Here is a 24,365-nt window from a genome sequence, read left to right on the forward strand (position 1 = left end):
GTAATAGATGAAGTTTGCTATTGGGGAAATAAAGTAACTGATGATGGTCGAAGTAGAGAAAGTATAAAATGTAGACTGGCACTGGTAAAAAAAAAGCGTTTCTGAAAAACAGAAATTTCTTATCATGGAATATAAATTGAGTATTGGAACAGTAAAGTGGGGAATTGTCATACTGCTGCTAGGCCATCGTAAAGTTTACTACTCCGCATTTTATCCAAAGAAGATCATGATTTATAGGTTTTGCATTAGCTAACTACAACTGTCTCCAATGGTATGTTACATACTAAATTAAGTACAAAATGTCATACTTTATACCCTACTACGAAGGTAAATTTTCCGAGGATTTATTAATCTAGGGTTGAGTGTTAGCAAGTCATAGGTATTTTTCCGGAGTGTAACCGTGTACGGATGTGGAATGTGGACGATCAACAGTTGAGACTTGAAGAGAATAGAAGCTTTCGAAATGTGGTGCTACAGAAGAATGCTGAAGATTAGATGGGTAGATCACATAACTAATGAGGAGGTACTGAATAGGATTGGGGAGAAGAGAAGTTTGTGGCACAACTTGACTAGAAGAAGGGATCGGTTGGTCGGACATGTTCTAAGGCATTAAGGGGTCACCAATTTAGTATTGGAGGGCAGCGTGGAGGGTGAAAATCGTAGAGGGAGACCAAGAGATGAATACACTAAGCAGATTCAGAAGGATGTAGGTTGCAGTAGGTACTGGGAGATGAAGAGGCTTGCACAGGATAGAGTAGCATGGAGAGCTGCATCAAACCAGTCTCTGGACTGAAGACCACAACAACACGCAAACAATATATAAAGAACTTTTCTGTAAACAGCGGTAAGGGTCAAGTTCGTTGTTTTGGGTAATTGGGTTCATAAAATGGTTCAAATGGCTCTAAGCACTATGGGACTTAACATCTATGGTCATCAGTCCCCTAGAACTTAGAACTACTTAAACCTAACTAACCTAAGGACATCACACACATCCATGCCCGAGGCAGGATTCGAACCTGCGACCGTAGCAGTCGCGCGGCTCCGGACTGAGCGCCCAGAACCGCTAGACCACCGCGGCCGGCGGGTAATTGGGAAGTAAAGTTTCAATAAAATATCGCAAGAAAGATATTTCAATTGCGTGCAATGTGATTTCTTAAAATCAGGTAAGTTATTGTTTTGAAAAGTGTCTGCAGCAAGAAGACATTTTTAAAATGGTATTTTGTATCCGAAATTTTATTCTTAAAAATTCGTCATTCGCTACTTAACACAGTTGACTTGCAAACCGAGTGAACATAACATGGGTTGGCACTGACTTATGACTGTTTACTTGCTGGGGGAATTAACAAAACATTACTGCGAAACCTGTAAAAAAATTAAAATTCAAAAGTTTTGAATCCTTTCAGAGTTTGATATTACGATTTGGATTAACAATTTTTGCAATAATAAAGTATAAGAGCTTGAAAATAAATCTGTGATTCAGCACCCTTTAAAATTAACTGTAGGAAGCACCTTAGTACAGTACGAAAAGAATGTTAAGAATGGAGCTTAACACACTGTGACGCAGAGTCACGTGAACAATGGTAGGGGGCACGGCTTAACTCTGTTTACCTTCTTCTGTAGTGGTCAATACAAGGATTGGTTTGCAACAGCTAAAATGGTAGCTTGTCTCCATTCTGTGCGTCTTTCAGCTTTTCTCTTCATTCCTTTATAGACGTTACATCCCACATCTTTCACGATTTGATCCATGTACCTAAGCCGTGTTCTTCCTCTTGGTCTTTTTCCCTCGCCATATCCCTCTATGACTGTGTTCAGGAGTCCTTTATGTCTTAATAGATGGCCTGTAAATTGCACTCTTCTTTTAACAATGAAACTCCAGAAGCTTCTCTTCTCACCTGCTCTTTCCAGAACCACTTCGTTTGTGACCTTGTCGATCCATTTTATCTTGAGCATGCGTCTATAGCACCACATTTCAAAAGAATTTAGCTTCTGCTGTTCCTCTGTCCCGAGAGTCCATGTTTCACACCCATAGCATGCCACACTCCACACATATGATTTCAAAAATCTTTTCCTTGTTTCAAGGCTGATGCTCTTAGATGTTAATATGTTTTTCTTCTTGTTAAAAGCAGCCTTTGCTTGAGCTATTCTACTTCTCACTTCTGCCTTCTTGCTCCTTCCATCCCTGGTAATATTACTGCCCAGATAAGTAAATTTATCAACTTGTTCAAGCAGTTCATTGCCTACATGAACTTGGACTTTCACTTGATCTTCTTTGTCGCATGCCATTACTTTTGTTTTTGCTTTATTAATTCTCATATTATATTCTTCACCCATAACTTTATCCATTCTATTCAGTAGGACTACAAGATCTTCTTCACTTTCAGCCAGGACTGTTTACCTACTTAAATAATAATGTACATTTAGCTGTATGGCAACAACTTCAGAAGCTCATTCTGGCTGAGTGACACATTCAGGAACACTATCGGACTCGTGTTAACCACATCATTCTCTAATTTGCACGAATGGTCCCAGAAAAGCATATTCCTGGCACAAATACTGAACACGTCACTAATATTGGCACTTAGCACTGTTATCATGCACACATCCTGATAGAGCTGTCTCTAGTTAGAATGTGAAATTTTGAGACAGAGCTACTAATTAATGTCAATGAAGCACGCCACATGTCTCAGTTGCAAAGCTTTGCAACAACTGTTCAAAAAAGTAAAGTGCTCCTAAAATGCCAAAAAAAAAGATTCAAATGGCTCTGAGCACTATGGGACTGAACTGCTGTGGTCATAAGTCCCCTAGAACTTAGAACTACTTAAACCTAACTAACCTAAGGACATCACACACATCCATGCCCGAGGCAGGATTCGAACCTGCGACTGTAGCGGTCGTGCGGTTCCAGACTGTAGCGCCTTTAACCGCTCGGCCACTCCGGCCGGCTGCCAAAAAACCTTTCTAATTTATTTTGTGACAATTGCGTGCAGTAATAGGAGGAAGGTCGTACATGACTAATACACTGAAGCGCCAAAGAAACTGGTACAGGCATGCGTATTCAGATACAGTGATATGTAAACAGGCGGAATACTGCGCTGCGGTCGGCAACGCCTATATAAGACAACAAGTGTCTGGCGCAGTTGTTAGATTAGTTACTGTTGCTACAATGGCAGGTTATCAAGATTTATGTGGATTTGAACGTGGTGTTACAGTCGGCGCACGAGCGATGGGACACAGCATCTCTGAGGTAGCGATGAAGTGGACATTTTCCCGTACGACCATTTCACGAGTGGCCGTGCGGTTAAAGGCGCTGGAGTCTGGAACCGCAAGACCGCTACGGTCGCAGGTTCGAATCCTGCCTCGGGCATGGATGTTTGTGATGTCCTTAGGTTAGTTAGGTTTAACTAGTTCTAAGCTCTAGGGGACTAATGACCTCAGCAGTTGAGTCCCATAGTGCTCAGAGCCATTTGAACCATTTGACCATTTCACGACCGTACCCTGAATATCGGGAATCCAATAGAACATCAAATCTCCGACATCGCTGCGGCGGAAAAAGATCCTGCAAGAACGGGACCAACGACGACCGAAGAGAATCGTTCAAAGTGACAGAAGTGCAACCCTGCCGGGCCATCAACAAGTGTCAGGGTGCGAACCATTCAACGAAACATCATCGATATGGGCTTTCGGAGCCGAAGGCCCACTCGTGTACGCTTGATGACTGCACGACACAAAGCTTTACGCCTCGCCTGGGCCCGTCAACACCGACATTGGACTGTTGGTGTCTCGAAACATGCTGCCTGGTCGGACGATTCTCGTTCCAAATTGTATCGAACGTATAGACGTGTACGGGTATGGGGGCAATCTCATTAATCCTTGGACCCTGCATGTCAGCAGGGGACTCTTCAAGCTGGTGGAGGCTCTGTAATGGTGTGGGGCGTGTGCAGTTGGAGTGATATGGGATCCCTGATACGTCTGGATACGACTCTTACAAGTGACAGATACGTACGCATACTGTCTGATCACCTGCACACATCCATGTCCATCATGCATTACGACGGACTTGGGCAATTCCAGCAGGACAATGCGACACCCCACACGTGCAGAATTGCTATAGAAACACTCTTCTGAGTGTAAACATTTCCACTGGCCACCAAACTCCCCAGACATGAACATTATGGAGCATATCTGGGATGCCTTGGAACGTGCTGTTCAGAAGAGATCTCCACCCCCTCGTACTCTTACGGATTTATGGACAGCCCTGCGGGATTCATGGTGACAATTCCCTCCAGCACTACGTCAGACATTAGCCGAGTCCATGGCCCGTCGTCTTGCTTCACTTCTGAGTACTCGCGGAGGCGCTACTGGGTGTTAAGGGGCTCCGGAACGCCCTATACTTGCAATGTTAAAATAACGCTTATAAATTACATCTTTCCTCACAAACCATTTGAGGTAGGAAGTTGAACTTTTTACAGATTATTTATTGGAATATGGGCTACAACGTAACACAGCGATTTTACAAAATTTTAGTTCAGTTATCAAAGATGATTTTTTTTCAATTGTAATGAAAATTCACAACATTTTTTTGCAATTTTTTATTTATATATTCAAAAATATACAGTTTTTTTTGGAAAAAGGCTGTGTTAAATTATGCAGAAGGTACTGTGTAACATTTACTGAAAGTTTGAAACAAATACGTTTGGAAGATCCTTAGAAAACATGTAATTAGTATGAGAAAATAAAAGTTTTGGGAATCGAGCGACAAAGATTGGATTAACTTTTTAGTGCATTCCAGGTCCATAGGATGGATTATCTTCATCCTCTGCAAACTCCTCCTCCAGCTTCCTCTTGTTCCTCCTCGTGTTTACTCTTGTTTGTATTTCTAGTCTCTTTACAGCCCTGTCTGCAGCCCGAAGGCGTTCCTTGTCTAAAGCAAGCATCGCTCGTTGTTGTGTTCGTAGATTTTGCTACCATTTTCTTCAGTTGCAGTTACTGCAACACCGTTCCAAAAGGTGGTCATGTATGAACTCTTATCACATTTCAGTTGTATTTCACTAGCATGTCCTACGTGCTTTATTATGGAGAGTTCCAGACCAACTTCACTACAATGAATACATCTTACACAGTTTGAAAAAATTCCTTTGAGAACCGACATATCAAATATTTCATTCACATCCGATTCGCCCATAAAACATTCATAGTTTTCACTCATTGAACCAAGCTTCTTCTGTGAAGTATTTTCTTTCCCACTTTGACTGCTATGGGCAGGTGTATTTGACAGGTTAGGTTCACTCACTTGGTTATCGTCTTTATTGTTTACAGTAATAACACATACCTTTGGCTTTCCAACATTTCTCCTTTTCTTAAAAGCCTTCAGAGGATTTCTAATAACTTTACTTTTACTCATTATTATACTTCAACAAAACAGAGACTCAAGAAACAGAATTAATTACGAATATTTTCGAGATAACGACAGAGTAAATAAACATGAAACGATCGACAATCACACCAGCGATATATATTGAACCATCACAGGTTAGCCACAACACATACTTTATCTCACATCACTAAAATGTACCTGATGAACACGGACGTTAATAATGACACCATTTGACGGCAGTTTAACAGCGCCACAGTGGGTCACGCCCATGTAGAACACATTTCAAAAAAAATTTAAAAATAGTTGTAGTCTTCGGAATTGAATAAATTATATATCTATTGAAAGGTATTAGTCTGCAGATTCAGAAAACGCAAAAAAAGTAAAAATTGAACTTTTCATGATTTTGAGCCTTTCCGGAGCCCCTTAAACAGGTCTTTGACTTTTGAGTGTATATCAGTACGGCATCGTCCGTATAATGCTTGAAAATGGCCTGTGGCCGAAGTTGTACAATCTTACATGAAATAAAGGGAATAGCAACTGTGAAGTTATCATGAAGTCATTCAAAAAATTCTCTGTTACTGCAGATTTGATCGCAATGATAATTATGATCCAGGATGTGATTCTTGAGTTTCTCCTGGCGTATTTGATAATCAAAACGGACGGAGGAAGGAGCGCGCCGCGAGGGTGTTTAAATCTGCCGCCGCCGCGATCGAACCCAGTTCCCCCGGAGCAGCCATAGCGTACGGATCTCCGTGCGGCACGATCACAGGAGCTCAGTCCGTCAGTTCACCTGATGATGGCGACATGTTTGATCGCCGAAATATTGCGCCCGTTGGACACTGTAGATCGGCAGTACACCCGTGGATATTTTGATTATGATCCACGATGTTTATTTCAAAATTTTCGTCGTCAAAGTGTTGCCCCTTCTTGCATACCTACATGATGAGTATGTTGTTGACCTTTCCGCCGTCCAAGATAGCGACAGCCAGTTAGGGCTGCAGACGTACGTTCTCGGTTGACGAACACAAAGGAAGAACTTTCAGCATTGCAGCGCGTCAGCAATCGTAAGTAACGAAATAATTATGAAAAGTCCGCCTCGATTGCACAAACTACCTGGTGTTTACCTAGGTTTCAGCGTGGGTAACCACGTCTTTTTCAGAACAAAATACAAAACAGCTTGCCTAAATAGGCATAGTTAAAGGCTAAAATCAACACCTACAGCGGCAAGACTCCATCATTTTTTAAATTTTTTTTATGGGGTCTTGCCGCTGTAGGTGTTGATTTTAGCCTTTAACTATGCCTATTTAGGCAAGCTGTTTTGTATTTTGTTTTGAAGAAGGCGTGATTACCCACGCTGAAACCTAGGTAAACACTAAGTAGTTTGTGCAATCGAGGCGGATTTTTCATAATTATTTCAACACAGAGGAACGCTACAGCACATAGACTGGTCCACTAAAAAGCACACCGCCTTCAGGCCACAAGTGGCCCATCGGGACCATCCGACCGCCGTGTCATCCTCAGCTGAGGATGCGGATGGGAGGGGCGTGTGGTCAGCACACCGCTCTCCCGGTCGATATGATGATTTTCTGTGATCTGATGACTGAAGCCGCTCCTATTCGGTCGAGTAGCTCCTCGATTGGGATCACGAGGCTGAGTGTACTCCAAAAAAATGGCAACAGCACATGTCGGGCCGGACGGTCACCCATCCAAGTGCCGGCCAAGCCCGACAGCGCTTAACTTCGGTGATCTGACTGGAACCGGTGTATCCACTGCGGCAACGCCGTTGGCCGGTCCACTAAAACATCCGATCCTAATCCCACATAAAATGTCTGGGACTATTTAGGACAGCCGGTGAAACGTACCAATCGACATACACGCGCCGGCCGAAGTGGCCGTGCGGTTCTAGGCGCTACAGTCTGGAACCGAGCGACCGCTACGGTCGCAGGTTCGAATCCTGCCTCGGGCATGGATGTGTGTGATGTCCTTAGGTTAGTTAGGTTTAATTAGTCCTACGTTCTAGGCGACTGATGACCTCAGAAGTTAAGTCCCATAGTGCTCAGAGCCATTTGACATCCACGCAATCTAGTACCTTCACAGGTCTTATGGTGATGCAGTTGGATGTGGCTCTGCTAGATAAACTAGTGGACTGTTTTCATCGCCGAATTTAGGCCATTATGAAGGCTACAGGCGGCGTTGCACGGTATTACCATGACGTGTCCTGCGGGTGATTGATAGAGGGTATCCGGGACGAATATTAAAGTGCTATAGAAAATGACTCCGAGCACTATGGGACTCAACATCTGAGGTCATCAGCCCCCTAGAACTTAGAACTACTTGAACCTAACTAACCTAAGGACATCACACACATCCATGCCCGAGGCAGGATTCGAACCTGCGATCGTAGCGGTCGCGCGGTTCCAGACTGTAGCGCCTAGAACCGCTCGGCCACAGCGGCCGGCAAAGTGCTATAGAACATACAAAATTTATTTAAAATGTAATTTTTTTACGGACACATTAAGTAATTTCTCACATTTATGTATGAAAATTATATCCTCCACATGACCACCCAAGGTCTCGCGGCGACGAGTTCATTGAAGGTCTCGATGACGCTTTCAGAAACGTCTGGTGGGATGCCGTTAATAACCCTTTTAATTTCATCCTTCAATTGGTGCAATGTTTGTGAATTGTTCACGTATACTTTTTGTTGTGTCTAGACACGACAGCGTAGACACAATGAGAGGAAGCCGAAAAGCACGCGCTTAAACTCACGCAGGCTGGCGTGAGGTCTGAAACAGGATACGTAATGAATGCTATAAAGAAAAGTACGTAGCTGCTGGAATACTTAACTTTAATCCACAATTGGTGAACATTGGTCTTGTTGATACAGTATTATCATCTCAATATAACTTGGTGATGGGGCCTTGCTAGGTCGTAGCAATTGACTTAGCTGAAGGCTATGCTAATTATCTTCTCGGCAAATGAGAGAGTCTTCGTCAGTGTAGCATCGCTAGCAAAGTCCGCAGTACAACTGGGGCGAGTGCCAGTAAGTCTCTCTAGACCTGCCGTGTGGTGGCGCTCGGTCTGCTATCACTGACAGTGGCGACACGCGGGTCCGACGTATACTACCGGACCGCGGCCGATTTAAAGGCTACCACCTAGCAAGTGTGGTGTCTGGCGGTGACACCACACTTTTGATTTCACAAATCCTCACAAAAAGAGTCACAAGGCGTAAGATCGCATGATCTGGCAGGCCATTCCTGGTTACCACGCAAAGAGATAATTTTTTGAGGAAAGTTTTTACTCAGCGGATATATCGTTCCACTGGATGTGTGACATGGCGCACCATCTTGCTCAAAACAAATATCGTCATTTTCATCAATAAGACGGAAAAACCGGTGGGAAAGCATGTTTCGGTGACGGTCACCGTTCACAGTGACGTCAACTCTCTCATTGTTTTCAAAAAACTACGGGCCGATCAATCCTGCCCAGAACCGACACCACACAGTCGTGCGTCGTAGACGCATCTTCACCTTCCGCGGTCAAACGCGCATTTTCGCTACTCCAAATTCTGCTGTTCTGCTTACTGACGTACCCACTGAGGCGGAAGTACGTCTCGTCTGAGACATTTTATTCTTTTCGTGAAGTTCTCGCTCTCCGCTTGTCGATCCACGACCCACTGTGGAAATCGATGTCCATGATCTGCAGGCTTCAACACCTTGTGTAGGTTGATCCTTGCACGCATGCATTTTCAGATCTTTTGAAAGGATTTCATACAGAGAACATGGTGATAAATTCAGTTGTTGATGCCGGCTGCTGTGGCCGAGCGGTTCTAGGAGCTTCAGTCCGGAACCGCGCTGCTGCTACGGTCGCAGGTTCGAATCCAGCCTCGGGCATGGATGTGTATGATGTCCTTAGGTTAAAGTAGTTCTAAGTTCTACGCGACTGATGACCTCAGATGTTAAGTCCCATAATGCTCAGGGCCATTTGAACGTTGAAAATGTGGGTTTTGCGGGAGGCGTGCCAGAGATAAATCCCTGCAGTCGCGCTATCCACTGTGTCCTCGGTGGCTCAGATGGATAGAGCGTCTCCCATGTAAGCAGGAGATCGCGGGTTCGAGTCCCAGTCAGGGGCACACATTTTCATCTGTTCCCGTTGACGTATGTCAACGCCTGTATGCAGCTAGGGGTGTTCATTTCATTGTAATTTCACTGTTTTCTTGTCTTCGAACAGAACGCGGCCATCCTGTTTTGTTAACGTTCGAAACAGAACCAGAGGTCTCAAACTTCCGAATCAACTTCCGAACTGACGATTCGGTTGGAGCAGCATTACGTCTGAGTGTCACACGCAATTCACGAACGTTTGCCGTGGTACTTTCACTGTTTTCGTGATAACTTAACACTTGGATACGTTCTCAGTTGTCATCTGTTCCATGACGATAATAAACATCGGGCAACAATGCTCACCACACAAAAGCCATCAGGCTAGTAATGGCAAGGACCGCAGATAACAAACGTTGAAAAACTTAAGGTTGGCAACCGTCATGGGACAAAATGGCGCAAAATTCAAATTCGTCCTTGCTTCCCGGACACCCATTACTTTGTCCGTTCTGTGTATGATGACGAAGCTTGTTTCCAGAATGAAACTTTGTCTCGAAACCTGGCAGAAAATCCAAAGAGATTCTGGTCGTATGTGAAGTATGTTAGCGGCAAGAAACAATCAGTGCCTTCTCTGAGCGATAACAATGGAGAGACTGTCGAAGACAGTGCTGCCAAAGCAGATTTACTAAACACAGCCTTCCGAAATGCCTTCACAAAATAAGACGAAGTAAATATTCCAGAATTCGAATCGAGAACAGCTGCCAACATGAGTAACGTAGAAGTAAATATACTAGGAGTAGTGAAGCAACTCAAATCACTTAATAAAAGCAAGTCTTCTGGTCCACACTGTATACTAATTAGGTTCCTTTCGGAGTACGCTGATGCATTAGCTCCATACTTAACAATCATATACAACCGTTCGCTCGACGAAAGATCCGTACCCAAAGACTGTAAAGTTGCACAGGTCGCACCAATATTCAAGAAAGGTAGTAGGAGTAATCCACTAAATTACACACCCATACCGTTAACGTCGATATGCAGCAGGATTTTAGGACATATATTGTGTTCGAGCATAATGAATTACCTCGAAGAAAACGGTCTATTGACACACAGTCATCATGGGTTTAGAAAACATCATTCCGGTGAAACACAACTAGCTCTTTGTTCACATGAAGTGTTGAGTGCTATTCACAAGGGATTTCAGATCGATTCCGTATCCCTGGATTTCCGGAAGGCTTTTGACACTGTACCACACAAGCGGCTCGTAGTGAAATTGCGTGCTTATGGAATATCGTCTCAGTTATGTGACTGAATTTGCGATTTCGTGTCAGAGAGGTCACAGTTTGTAGTAATTGACGGAATGTCATGGAGTAAAACAGAAGTGATTTCTGGCGTTCCCGAAGGCTGTTCCTTATCTATATAAACAATTTGGGAGACAATCTGAGCAGCCGTCTTCCGTTGTTTGCAGATGACGCTGCCGTTTATCGGCTAATAAAGTCATCAGAAGATCAAAACAAACTGCAAAACGATTAAGAAGAAATATGGAAAGGTGCGAAAACTGGCAGTTGATCTTAAATAACGAAAAGTGTGAGGTTATCCACATGAGTGCTAAAAATAACGCGTTAAATTTCGCTTACATGATAAATCAGTCTAATCTAAAAGCCGTAAATTCAACTAAATACCTAGGTATTACATTTAAATTGGAAGGAACACATAGACAATGTTGTCTGGAAGGCTAACCAAAGACTGCGTTTTATTGGCAGGACACTTAGAAAATGTAACAGATCTACTAAGAAGACTGCCTACACTACGCTTGTCCGTCCTCTTTTAGAATACTGCTGCGCGACGTGGGATCCTTACCAGATAGGACTGACGGAGTACATCGAAAAGTTCAAAGAAGGGCAGAACGTTTTGTATTATCGCGAAATATGGGAGAGAGAGTCACAGAAATGATACAGGATTTCGGCTGGGCATCATTGAAAAGAAAGGAGTTTTTCGTTGCGGCCGAATCTTCTCACGTAATTCCAATCACCGACTTTCTCCTCCGAATGCGAAAATATGTTGTTGACGCCGACCTACATCGATAAAATAAGGGAAATCACAGCTCGTACGGGAAGATGTAGGTCTTCATTCATTCCACGCTCTATACGAGATTGGAATAATAGAGAATTGTGAAGGTGGTTCGATGAACCCTCTGCGAAGCACTTGAATGTAATTTGAAGAGCCGGCCGGGATGGCCGAGCGGTTCAAGGCGCTACAGTCTGGAACCGCGCCGCCGCTAGTGTCGCAGGTTCGAATCCTGCGTCGGGCATGGATGTGTGTGATGTCCTTAGGTTAGTTATGTTTAAGTAATTCTAAGTTCCAGGGGACTGATGACCTCAGAAGTTAAGTCCCATAGTGCTCAGAGCCATTTGAACCATTTTGATTTGCGTGGTATCCTTGTAGATGTAGATGTCATTTTCTATGTCAGTGTCAACAGATCGGCGGAAAAGTGAAATGAGGCTGTTCGCTTTCTTGTGCAGCAGTATCGCCTTGTTAGAGTTGGCCTGCTGTTCCGGCTCAGAATTTGTACCGCCGTGTCTCCACAGTCGCTGCCGCAAGACCCGTATTGGCTTTATTTATCTCGCTGGCCTATTACTGCACGACCTGACCGTGCTGGCCTGCACTTATCGCTGTCTGTGACCCAGCTAGCAGTGCAGCGTCGTATCGTATCGCTAGTGTGTCCAGACCTGGGCTAAGTAAACACGCCTCACGACAGCACTTTCCTCTCTGCTAAGGCCTACCTCTGCAAGACAGCTGTCGAAAGTTAATTTACTTCAGACTTTGTACACTTTTAGTAGGCCTTCAAAACAACATCATGTGCAATGAGCCATAACGAACAAAATGAGATAAAAAAAGTCGTTGGCGATCGAGGCACATAAGACGAACGTGTATGACGCGACTCTTTGACTCCTGCTCTAAATTAATTCTAATCATATATTTCTTTAAATGGCTGGTCATATTATTTAACTTACAGGGCTATTACAAATGACTGAAGCGAGTTCATAAATTGACTGTAGCTCCATTCATTGACATATGGTCACGACACACTACAGATACGTAGAAAAACTCATAAAGTTTTGTTCGGCTGAAGCCGAACTTCAGGTTTCTGCCGCCAGAGCGCTCGAGAGCGCAGTGAGACAAAATGGCGACAGGAGCCCAGAAAGCGTTATGTCGTGCTTGAAATGCACTCACATCAGTCAGTCATAACAGTGCAACGACACTTCAGCACGAAGTTCAACAAAGATCCACCAACTGCTAACTCCATTCGGCGATGGTATGCGCAGTTTAAAGCTTCTGGATGCCTCTGTAAGGGGAAATCAACGGGTCGGCCTACAGTGAGCGAAGAAACGGTTGAACGCGTGCGGGCAAGTTTCACGCGTAGCCCGCGGAAGTCGACGAATAAAGCAAGCAGGGAGCTAACCGTACCACAGCCGACGGTTTGGAAACTCTTACGGAAAAGACTGAAGCAGAAGTCTTACCGTTTACAATTGCTACAAGCCCTGACACCCGATGACAAAGTCAAACGCTTTGAATTTTCGGCGCGGTTGCAACAGCTCTTGGAAGAGGATGCGTTCAGTGCGAAACTTGTTTTCAGTGATGAAGCAAAATTTTTTCTTAATGGTGAAGTGAACAGACAGAATGTGCGAATCTGGGCGGTACAGAATCCTCATGTATTCGTGGAGCAAATTCGCAATTCACCAAAAGTGCAATCTGACGGTTTAAAGTTTACGGCCCCTTTTTCATCTCCGAAAAAAACGTTACAGGACACGTGTATCTGGACATGCTGGAAAATTGGCTCATGCCACAACTGGAGACCGACAGAGCCGACTTCATCTTTCAACAGGATGGTGCTCCACCGCACTTCCATCATGATGTTCGGCATTTCTTAAACAGGAGATTGGAAAACCGATTGATCGATCGTGGTGGAGATCATGATCAGCAATTCGTGTCATGGCCTCCACGCTCTCCCGACTTAACCCCATGCGATTTCTTCCTGTGGGGTTATGTGAAAGATTCAGTGTTTAAACGTCCGCTACCAAGAAACGTGCCAGAACTGCGAGCTCGCATCAACGATGCTTTCGAACTCATCGATGGGGACATGCTGCGCCGAGTGTGGGAGGAACTTGATTATCGGCTTGATGTCTGCCGAATCACTAAAGGGGCACATATCGAACATTTGTGAATGACTAAAAAAACTTTTTGAGTTTTTGTATGTGTGTGCAAAGCATTGTGAAAATATCTCAAATAATAAAGTTATTGTAGAGCTGTGAAATCGCTTCAATCATTTGTAATAACCCTGTATATCACATATGTGGGGTAATATAATTAATAACAGCGCGTGTTTTCATTAAATTTTGGTGAATTTCATGTTGTTTGACTACTTACTATTTTTAATTAAATTTAATAGTAGGAACAGACATATTTATAACCTTCATTCTTTCTTTTTTTGGTGGTGCGTTGTCCCGCGGTTTCGCAGTGTCGGCATGGTTAGGATGGATCTGGCAATGTTAATGTGAAGGGATGGCCAGATGTCCTTGCTGCCGTCACCCCATACCCCCCGGGATGGAATTAGTGTACCCCAACTGTCTAGTGTAATGCATGGCCGGGCACTGTGGCCGAGCGGTTCAAGACGCTTCAGTCCGGAACCGCGCTGCTGCTATTGGACAAATATATTATACTAGAACTGACATGTGGTTACATTTTCACGCAATTTGGGTGCATAGATCCTGAGAAATCAGTACCAGCAACAACCACCTGTGGCTGTAATAACGGCCTTGATACGCCTGGCGATTCAGTCAGACCTTGGATGGCGTGTACAGGTACAGCTGCCCATGCAGCTTCAACACGATACCACAGTTCATGAAGAGTAGTGACTGGCGTATTGTGACGAGCCAGTTGCTCGGCCACCATTGACGAGACGTTTTCAGTTGGTGAGAGATCTGGAGAATGTGCTGGCCAGGGCAGCAGTCGAACATTTTCTGTTTCCAGAAAGGCCCGTACAGGACCTGCAACATGCGGTCGTGCATTATCCTGCTGAAATGTAGGGTTTCGCTGGGATCGAATGAAGGATAGAGCCACGGGTCGTAACACATCTGAAATGTAACGTCCACTGTTCAAAGTGCCGTCAATGCGAACGAGAGGTGACCGAGACGTGTAACCAATGGCACCCCATACCATCACGCCGGGTGATAGCCAGCATGGCGATGACGAATTCACGCTTCCAATGTGCGTTCAGCACGATGTCGCCAAACACGGATGAGACCATCATGATCCTGTAAACAGAACCCGGATTCATCCGAAAAAATGACGTTTTGCCATTCGTGCACCCAGGTTCGTCGTCGAGTACACCATCGCAGGAGCTCCTGTCTGTGATGCAGCGTCAAGGGTAACCGCAGCCACGGTCTCCCAGCTGTTACTCCATGCTGCTGCAGACGGCATCGAACTGTTCGTGCAGATGGTGGTTGTCTTGCAAACGCCCCATCTGTCGACTCAGGGATCGAGACGTGGCTGCACGGTCCGTTACAGCCGTGCGGATAAAATGCCTATCATCTCGACTGCTAGTGATACGAGGCCGTTCGGATCTCGACCAACGCGAGCAACTATGTCGCGATACGATAAACCGCAATCGCGGTAGGCTACGTGATGGTACGCATTTCTCCTCCTTACACGAGGCATCACAGCAACGTTTCACCAGGCAACGCCGGTCAACTGCTGTTTGTGTATGAGAAATCGGTTGGAAACTTTCCTGATGTGAGCACGTTGTAGGCGTCGCCAGCGGCGCCAACCTTGTGTGAATGCTCTGCAAAGCTAATCACTTGCATATCACAGCATCTTCTCCCTGTCGGTTAAATTTCGCTTCTGCAGCATGTCACCTTCGTGGTGTAGCAATTTTAATGGCCAGTAGTGTAGAAATATCTACACTTGTACTCGTGACGCCCTGTGCACGTTTTATAACTTCAAAGTAGGCGTAGTTGCAATGAGGAGGCGAAGTTTGTCATCTGAAACAATTCCCAAGGACAGCCCATATTAGGACGTATGTCTGTCTCAGGAGTTAGGTTGTTCTAATGATATTGACATTCTTGCTTGTCAGAAATGTGTAGCTGCAATCGAACCGTCGAGAAAGCTTTCGTAAACTCGGGGATCAAGACAAAGACCGCAGCAGACAGTGACCGAGGGACGGGCGCCGGCCGGTGTGACCGAGCGGTTCTAGCCGCCAGAGTCTGGAACCGCGAGACCGCTACGGTCGCATGTTCGAATCCGGCCTCCGGCATGGGTGTGTGTGATGTCCTTAGGTTGGTTAGGTTTAAGTAGTTCTAAGTTCTAGGGGACTGATGACCTCAGATGTTAAGTCCCGTGGTGCTCAGAGCCATTTGAACCTTTTGAGGGACCGTCGCGTCACCGTTTTTCAGGTGTGGGCCGGACGCCACCGTAGCGTACCCGTTTCAGCTGGTCGCCTTCAAGAGCCGTTGCAGCGTGTCGCTGGCCCTTCTCTAGCCAGACTTGCATCCGCCGGCCGCACAGCCAGTTTACGCGCTGCTTGGCGATTAATCGGCCGCGACGCGCGCTATCGACCCATCGCACGCCGCCGGGTGGTGGAGAGTGAGTCGGGGAACCCCCACTCCCCTCCCACCTGCCACTACTCTTGCTCCCCACTTCCCCCCACCACCATTGCCACCCTTACGTATAGAGATGGGAAAATTGAAACACGTGACTGTTTCCAAACAAATGAAACAGTACAATGTAATGTTCCGATACGCTGTTTCGAAACAGTGAAACAGTTTGTGTTTTGTAATCTAATAAACCTACACATTTTATCATCTTGAATGTCTACTGTATAAGTATGTCCATATAAACACAAATGAGGTGCGAGAGCGCTAATCATATCGCAGAAAGTATGAAACTATCACTTGGGCGTCTTGGCAGTTTCGTATTTCCTGCAGCAAATGCGCTGCTTTCGAGTCGCGTGACTTTCATACTTTCCAATTGGCTGAGGACAGTCATAGCTGAAGACAGGAGAACTACCACGAACGGAACTGGAGGTGGGAGCAAACTGCAGAAACAACGGATATGCTACTCGGATTCCCACATTCCGTTAGTATGGGTAATATACCCATCCTGCTAATTTCCATGCACACAAAGGGAATCATTGTGGATAATAGGCACAATGACTATACACTCACAAATAAGGCCAAATAATTCGAATAAATAACAAAATATAACAGAAAAAAATTTTGTCTTCCAAGATGTTTAGAACCATGCTTCCCAGCCCTTCCCTTTCACCATTACACTATCAGTGATATGTCAAACAGATTGCTTGCAATGATACCTACATCAAATTTATGTATATGTCTAATAATGGTCACTCCACGCCTTTTTTTATTCAAAATGTTGTAGGCTTACTTGCGTATCTTAATATGATTACTGTACATAAACAGAGAAGCGTATGTTGTAAAAAAAAGTGTAATTTAACTGAATGATTTTCACATATTTATTATTTTCAATGTGACTAGTATGCGTTGTTTTATTGTTTGGTTAGTTCAAAAATGGTTCAAATGGCTCTGAGCACTATGGGACTTGACTGCTGAGGTCATCAGTCCCCTAGAACTTAGAACTACTTAAACCTAACTAACCTAAGGACAGCACACACATCCATGCCCGAGGCAGGTTTCGAACCTGCCACCGTAGCGGTCGCGCGGTTCCAGACTGTAGCGCCTAGAACCGCCCGGCCACTCCAGCCGGCGTTTGCTTAGTGTTTATAAAGCAGATGTTACGCCATTTCGGCATAGGACAGTCAGCTAGAAACGAAGCTTTATTTTCGGATATCTTAAGCTTCATGCTATTTCTTGTCAAAAAGATTTCGACACTCTTGAAAGTGTTTCACGAAGTGGTATGTTGTGTTTCAGTACCTGTGCCGAGCCCGAATCTCGCCCGACACAGAGCGGAGTGAAACATCGCTGTTTCGATACAATTAGTCCGTTCCAAGCACAGGTGGACTGAAACAGTCTTATTTCGAAACAACGATACAGTTTCTGTGTCTGTCTCGAGATCGAATCTGGTCCGGTAATCCGAGACAGCGGCGGAATGAAACACCACTGTTTCGAAACGGTGAACCACAGCCGTTCCGAAACACTGAAACAGTTCCACGTATCGATACGCTGTATCGAAACATAGAAACAGTGGCCAAGTCTACTTACGGACAGCGCTGGCTGCGTTCAGGTTAGATCTCGCCTCTACGCGGCGGGCTAGAACTCGCGACCACACGCAAGAACAGAGAGCTGTGTGTGGACGCAGCTATTGCCGGAATAGCTCTGCCCTACCCTCCTCACACAGCAGCGTGCGAAGCACTCCTTTGAAGGGAGTACGCCAGCGTACGCAGCTCGAGTACACAAGCAGCTGGCTCCAAGGCCGTCTTTTCAGCGTCTCATTCACCACGCTTGCACGAGAGACAGCGCCCGTAGTAGAAAACGGAACCTGCAGAATTCTCTTCTGCAGTCCCCTCTCCATCGATTCTCTAGCACAGGGGTCTCCAAACTACGGCCCGCGTTAGCTGGCCGGACATCCCCGGTATCCGGCCCGCCAAATATTTGAGGTGCTACCTGTACTGCCAACAATTGAGTTTCGAGGCCTATCGCGACCAATCATCATCATCAGTTATCTGCTGTATTAGCAGGTCCTTTGCCTCTCCATTTTCTGCGATCCATTGCTTCCTTCTTAAGGCTGCTGTATGTTGTACCGTCCATCATGTCATCCAGTATCCAGTATCTGGAATCTCTTCCTTCCTCGCATCCTTTTCCCTTCTACATAACCATCTAAAACTGTTTTTATCAGTCCGTCATTCTTTCTTAATATATGCCCAATCCAATTTCTTTTTCTTCTCTTTATTACATCTAGTAACTGCCTTTTCTCTCCCACTCTTCTCAGTACCTCTTCATTTTTTACTCTTGTCCATCCAACTTATTCTTTCCATCTTCCGCCATGTCCAGATCTCTAAAGCCTCCAGCCTTTCTCTGTCTTTTTTCCTCATAGTCCATGTTTCAGCCCCATATAGAAGAACACTCCATACAAGACATTTTATGAGTTTCTTTCTGAGTTCTCTGTCCAGACCGCTGCAGAAGATTCTCCTTTTCTTATAAAACGCCTCTTTTGCCATTGCTATCCTTGTTTTAATTTCTGTGGTGCACTTCCAGTCGGTGTCTATCCTGCTTCCAAGATACTTAAAATTTTGCCCTGTTCTAGTGTTTCTCCATTCAGCACAATTTTTATTTCCTTATTTCCTCCTATTGCCAATACTTTTGTTTTATTTGTGTTAATTTTCGTTCCATATTTTTTTCCGTTGGTTGCAATGGTGTCCACCAAATCCTGTAATTCTTTTTCCCCTGTGGCTAGAAGGACCATGTCATCAGCAAATCTCAAGCACCCTACTCTTCTTCCTCCAATTTCTACTCCTTTGTCATCTAATGAGCATTGGTCGATCATATTTTCCAAGTACAGGTTGAAAAGAGTAGGTGATAAACAGCATCCTTGTCTTACTCCTTTCCCTAGTCTGATCCAGTTTGTACTTTCTCCTCTCACTTGAACTGAAACTTTTTGATTAAGGTACAATGAGTTTATAAGTCTTCTGGTTTTCCAGTCCACTCTCTTTTCCCTCATAATAGTCGCCAGCTTGTCCCAAACCACATTGTCAAATGCCTTTTCTAAATCGATGAAGCACATATATAGGTCTCTTCCTTTTTCAATAAACCTTTCTCCCAAGATTCGTAGGAGCCCTATTGCATCTCTGGTGCCCGTATTCCGTCTAAAGCCAAACTGCTCCTCGCCGAGATTCTCCTCTATTACTTTTTCAAGTATTTTATTAATTATTCTTAACATCACTTTGGCTGCATGTGAAATGAGGCTGATTGTCCTGTGCTCGCTGCATTTCTTGGTTCCTTGTTTTCTCGGTAATGGAATCATTACTGTTGCGACCAATACACCGCGACATTGGCCCTGCTACTCGCTACAAGACTACATAACTAAACTTATTGTTGCGCCGCTTGAAATAACAATGCGTGGACATACTCTACCTCTGTTACGTCTTGCAGTAATAGTCTTGCTAACAGTGATTTTGAGATTTTGTTAACTTTGCAGGACGCTTCCGTGAAGAATGTGCAGTGACACACTTTTTTGTCGGTGAAATTCGCCAGAATAAAATACGCCAGAATTTCGGTCAGGTACGTCCACCAATCAAAATTATGTAATTAAATAAAAATCGTAGTTCGTTATTCCCACAACCTTAGATTTTTGCGATTTCATCTTTCCTTTAGCCTTAGATTACTGTGATCATGGAGTGCTAGGGTGCTTTAGTCCCACTAGGTAGATCTTGGCCCTTATGACGTCGTGGAGGAGTCAACGTGGCCCGCGGACTAAAAAGTTTGGAGACCCCTACTCTAGCACGATGATACGCACCTGTTCGTAGAAATGTCCTACTTACAGCGATAGCCATTCCAAAAGTAAGTAACGTTTCTTTCTCCGGATAGTTTTGACGTGAGAACGTCTGTTCGATAGTCGCTCGAACTAGCGTGGCGAAGTACCGTCACATTTGAAGCGCTACTGCACTGACGGGAAGCCGGCTTGTGTGGCCGTGCGGTTCTAGGCGCTTCAGTCTGGAACCGCTCGACCGCTACGGTCGTAGGTTCGAATCGTGACTCGGGCATGGATGTGTGTGATGTCCTTAGGTTAGTTAGGTTTAATTAGTTCTAAGTTGTAGGGGGCTGATGACTTCAGATGTTAAGTCCCGTAGTGCTCAGAGCCATTTGAACCATTTGAACTGACGTGAATACAAGGGGCGTTTGAAAAGTCCGTGCAAAGTCCGAGAGATGGCACCACCGACGCGTATCGAGGTCATGTTTAGTTAGCAGCATATTTGGAAACAACACACACCAAGTTTCAGCCATATTGGTCTATTTCTTTGTGTTCGGCATTAGTGTGAATCAACGAAGTCGAGTGAATGTCAAAAAATGGACGAAGAAGATTTTCGTGTGGTGATTAAACATTACTTTATGAAAGGCAAAACGCCTCAGAAGACTAAAGAGAAGCTTGATAAACATTACCGTGACTCTGCACCTTCGATTAGAACAGTTTACAAGTGGTTCCAAAATTTTCGGAGTGGCCACATGGGCACAAGTGATGCTGAACGTTCTGGACGCCCTGTGGAGGTTACGATTCCAGAAATCATTGATGAAGTCCATGATATGGTGATGGATAACAGAACAGTTAATGTGCGTGAGATTGCTAGTGCTGTGGGCATCTCGGGTGAACGGGTACATAATATTTTACATAACCATTTGGACATGAGAAAGCTACCCGCAAGATCGGTTCCGCGATTGCTCACGCTTGACCAAAAACGAAACCGTGTGAATTGTTGGAAGGAAGGTTTGCAGGTGTTCAGGAAGAATCCGCAGGACTTCGTCGCTCCTGAGACCAAACAACAATCTAAACAATGGGTTACCAAGGGAGAATCTGCACCAAAAAAGGCGAAGACCAATCCTTCGGCCGGAAAGGTTGTGGCGACTGTCTTTTGGGATTCGCAAGGGATAGTGCTCATCGACTATCTGCGAAAGGGTAAAATTAGTACAGGTAGATATTATTCATCATTATTGGGCCGTTTGAAAACCGAGCTGCAAGAAAAGCGCCGGCGATTGGACCGCGAAAAAAAGCCCTTTTCGATCACGACAGTGTACCAGCACACACTTCAGCAGTTGTGGTCGCAAAATTAATGCAAACAGGATTCCAACTCGTTTCACACGCCCCCTATTCTCCAGACTTGGCTCCCTCGGACTACTATTTTTTCCCCAATTTGAAGAAATGGCTGGTGGAACAAAGATTTTATTCAAACGAGGAGGTGATTGCAACAACTAATAGCTATTTTGCAGACTTGGACAGTTCCTATTATTCGGAAGGGATCAACAAATTAGAATAGCGCTGGACGAAGTGTATTAGTCAATGTCGAAAAATAAAAAAGGTTTACTCCAAGCACGTAAGTAGTTTTTATTTTTGCCCTCGTACAACTGCAACACCGAGGAGGAGTTGTGAGGGATATAAGAAGGTTGGTAGGCGTGTTTCTACATCTGAAAGACGATGTCCATTCAAATTTCCTGTCAGTCGCATACGTGTGGTGTTGCAACTCAGGCTTGCTTTAAATACGCTTTGTAACAGTCCTGAATGTTAGTTACATTTGAGATTGGACGTGGTGAGTTGATGTTAGACAAGAATGCCTTTAAGGCGACACTTCAACCATCATGGTGAGGTGATGGTTGAAGTGATTCCTATAGCAATCAGAAATCTATACCAATACTGCTGGCCCCTGTTTTGACCAGAACCGAGATCTTCCTTGACGTCGGTCAGGGGCCTGAAGATGGCGTAGTAAATCGCCGAAACTACGAGGGTCACTCCAAAAGAAATGCACACTATTTTTGTACAAATACAGTTTTCATTCTGCATGTGTGAAAGTTTAACAGTATGTAGATACATCCTTCCCGCTTGTTTTCAAACTTAGTTCAACCTGTTCCCGCGAGCGGCGCCGTCACAGCATGTCTTCAAGATGGCTGCTACGCTTGCCGTTCGTCAGAAGCAACGTGCTGTCATAGAATTCCTGTGCTTTGAAAACGAGACAATGGGAAACATCCACAAGAGATTGAAAAAGGTGTACGGAGATGCTGCTGTCGATCGCAGTACAGTTAAGTCGGTGGGCAAGCAGGTTACGTTATGAAAGCGGGCGCGGCAATATTGAGGATTGTCCTCGCAGCGGCAGGCCTCGTACTGCACTCACTCCAGAGAGTTAACCAATTGGTGACTGCTGACAGACACATCACAGTGAACGAATTGTCATGCTACGTTGGCATAGGGAAAGGAAGTGTTTACAGAATACTGAAAGTGTTGACGTGAAGAAAGGTTTGTGCCAGGTGCGTTCCCAGGATATTGACAGTGGCTCACAAAGAAACAAGAAAAACGGTATGCAGCCAACTTTTTTAACAGTACGAGAATGGTGGAGATAAATTTCTCGGAAGAATTGTGACAGGTGATGAAACATGGCTCCATTATTTTTCACCACAGACGAAGACGCAATCAGTCGAGTGGAATCGTAAAAATTCACCCGAAAAAAAAATTCAAAACCACACCTTCTGCTGGAAAAGTTATGGCTACGGTGTTTTTCGATTCCGAAGGACTCTCGCTTGTGGACATCGTGCCAAGTGGAACCACCGTAAATTCTGATGCATATGTGACGACACTGAAGAAACTTCGAGCTCGACTGATTCGTGTTCGACCACATCGGCAAAAGCAGGATGTTTTGCTGTTGCACGACAATGCACGGCCACATGTCAGTCAAAAATCGTGGAAGTGATCACAAAACTCGGATGGACAACGCTGAAACACCCGCCTTTCAGTCCTGACCTGGCTCCATGTGACTATCTTCTCTTTGGGAAACTGAAAGACTCTCTTCGCGGAACAAGGTTTGAAGATGATGACTCCCTTGTGCACGCTGCCAAACAGTGGCTCCAACAGTTTGGTCCAGAATTTTACCGTGCGGCTATACAGGCCTGGTTCCAAGATGGCGCAAGGCAGTTGAGAGGGATGGAAATTATGTGGAGAAATGAAAATATTGTTCCTAAAGGATATATCTACACACTGTAAAACTTTCAAACATGTAGAATAAAAGATGGAGTTTTTAAAAAAATAGTGTGCATTTTTTTGGAGTGACCCTCGTAGTAGCCAAATAAAATAAGTTTGGAAACTAGACGGCTGAAAGGTGTTTGATTTGACATCCTGTACCTGAAAAGATGGACATACAGACACTTGTAGCAATATGGTAGAGTTTAGTTTCTGTATTTGTGTTTGCCGGCCACGGTGGCCGTGCGGTTCTAGGCGCTTCAGTCCGGAACCGCGTGACTGCTACGGTCGCCGGTTCGAATCCTGCCTCGGGCGTGGGTGTGGTCCTTAGGTTAGTTAGGTTTAAGTAGTTCTAAGTTCTAGGGGACTGATGACCTCAGATGTTAAGTCCCATAGCGCTCAGAGCCATTTGAACCATTTATTTGTGTTTAAAAGTGCCACCTACCGCAGTTGGTCTAATTCTCTGGCCTTTTGTTCGTCCATTGCTGTGCGGATGACGTTGAGTTTGCCCTGCCAAATTGCCATTAAATGTCATTCGGGTCCACTGGCCAACGAGCCACCACTAGTAACTAGGCAACTAGCCCGCCCGGCTAGCCGCTCTGTCTAACGCGCTGCTTCCCGAGCTGGAAGGCGTGCCGGTCCTCGGCACGAATCCGTCTGGCGGATTAGTGTCGAGGTCCGGTGTGTCGGCTAGCCCGTAGACGGCTTTTAGGCGGTTTTCCATCTGCCTCGGCGAATGCGGGCTGGTTCCCCTTATTCCGCCTCAGTTACACAATGTCGGCGATTGCTGCGCAAACACTGTCTCCACATAAGCGTATTCCATAATTACTCTACCACGCAAACATTTGGGGTTACACTCGTCTGGTATGAGACGTTCCCGTGGGGCGTCCACTGGGGGCCGAACCGCACAATAGGCCTGGGCTCGGTGTGGGTCGGCGGTGGGGTGGGTGGACTGCTGTAGCCTGTTGTGGGGTTGTGAACCGCTGAGGTCTACGGCGGGATGAAGCCTCTCCGTCGTTTCTGGGTCCCCGGTTCAAAACATAATAGACACTACACAACTAGTCAACTAACACTATAGTTCAATTCTTTTATCATGGCGGTTCGCGCATGCCCGCCCAGACGAGGGAGATTGCTGCGTTGCCAGTTGCACACGCCAAGAGAAGCAGCACCATAGTACAGTATAGTTGGCAAACTTACGTGTAGGG

Source organism: Schistocerca serialis, chromosome 11 (genome assembly GCF_023864345.2).
Source record: "Schistocerca serialis cubense isolate TAMUIC-IGC-003099 chromosome 11, iqSchSeri2.2, whole genome shotgun sequence".
NCBI classification, from domain to species: Eukaryota; Metazoa; Arthropoda; class Insecta; order Orthoptera; family Acrididae; genus Schistocerca; species Schistocerca serialis.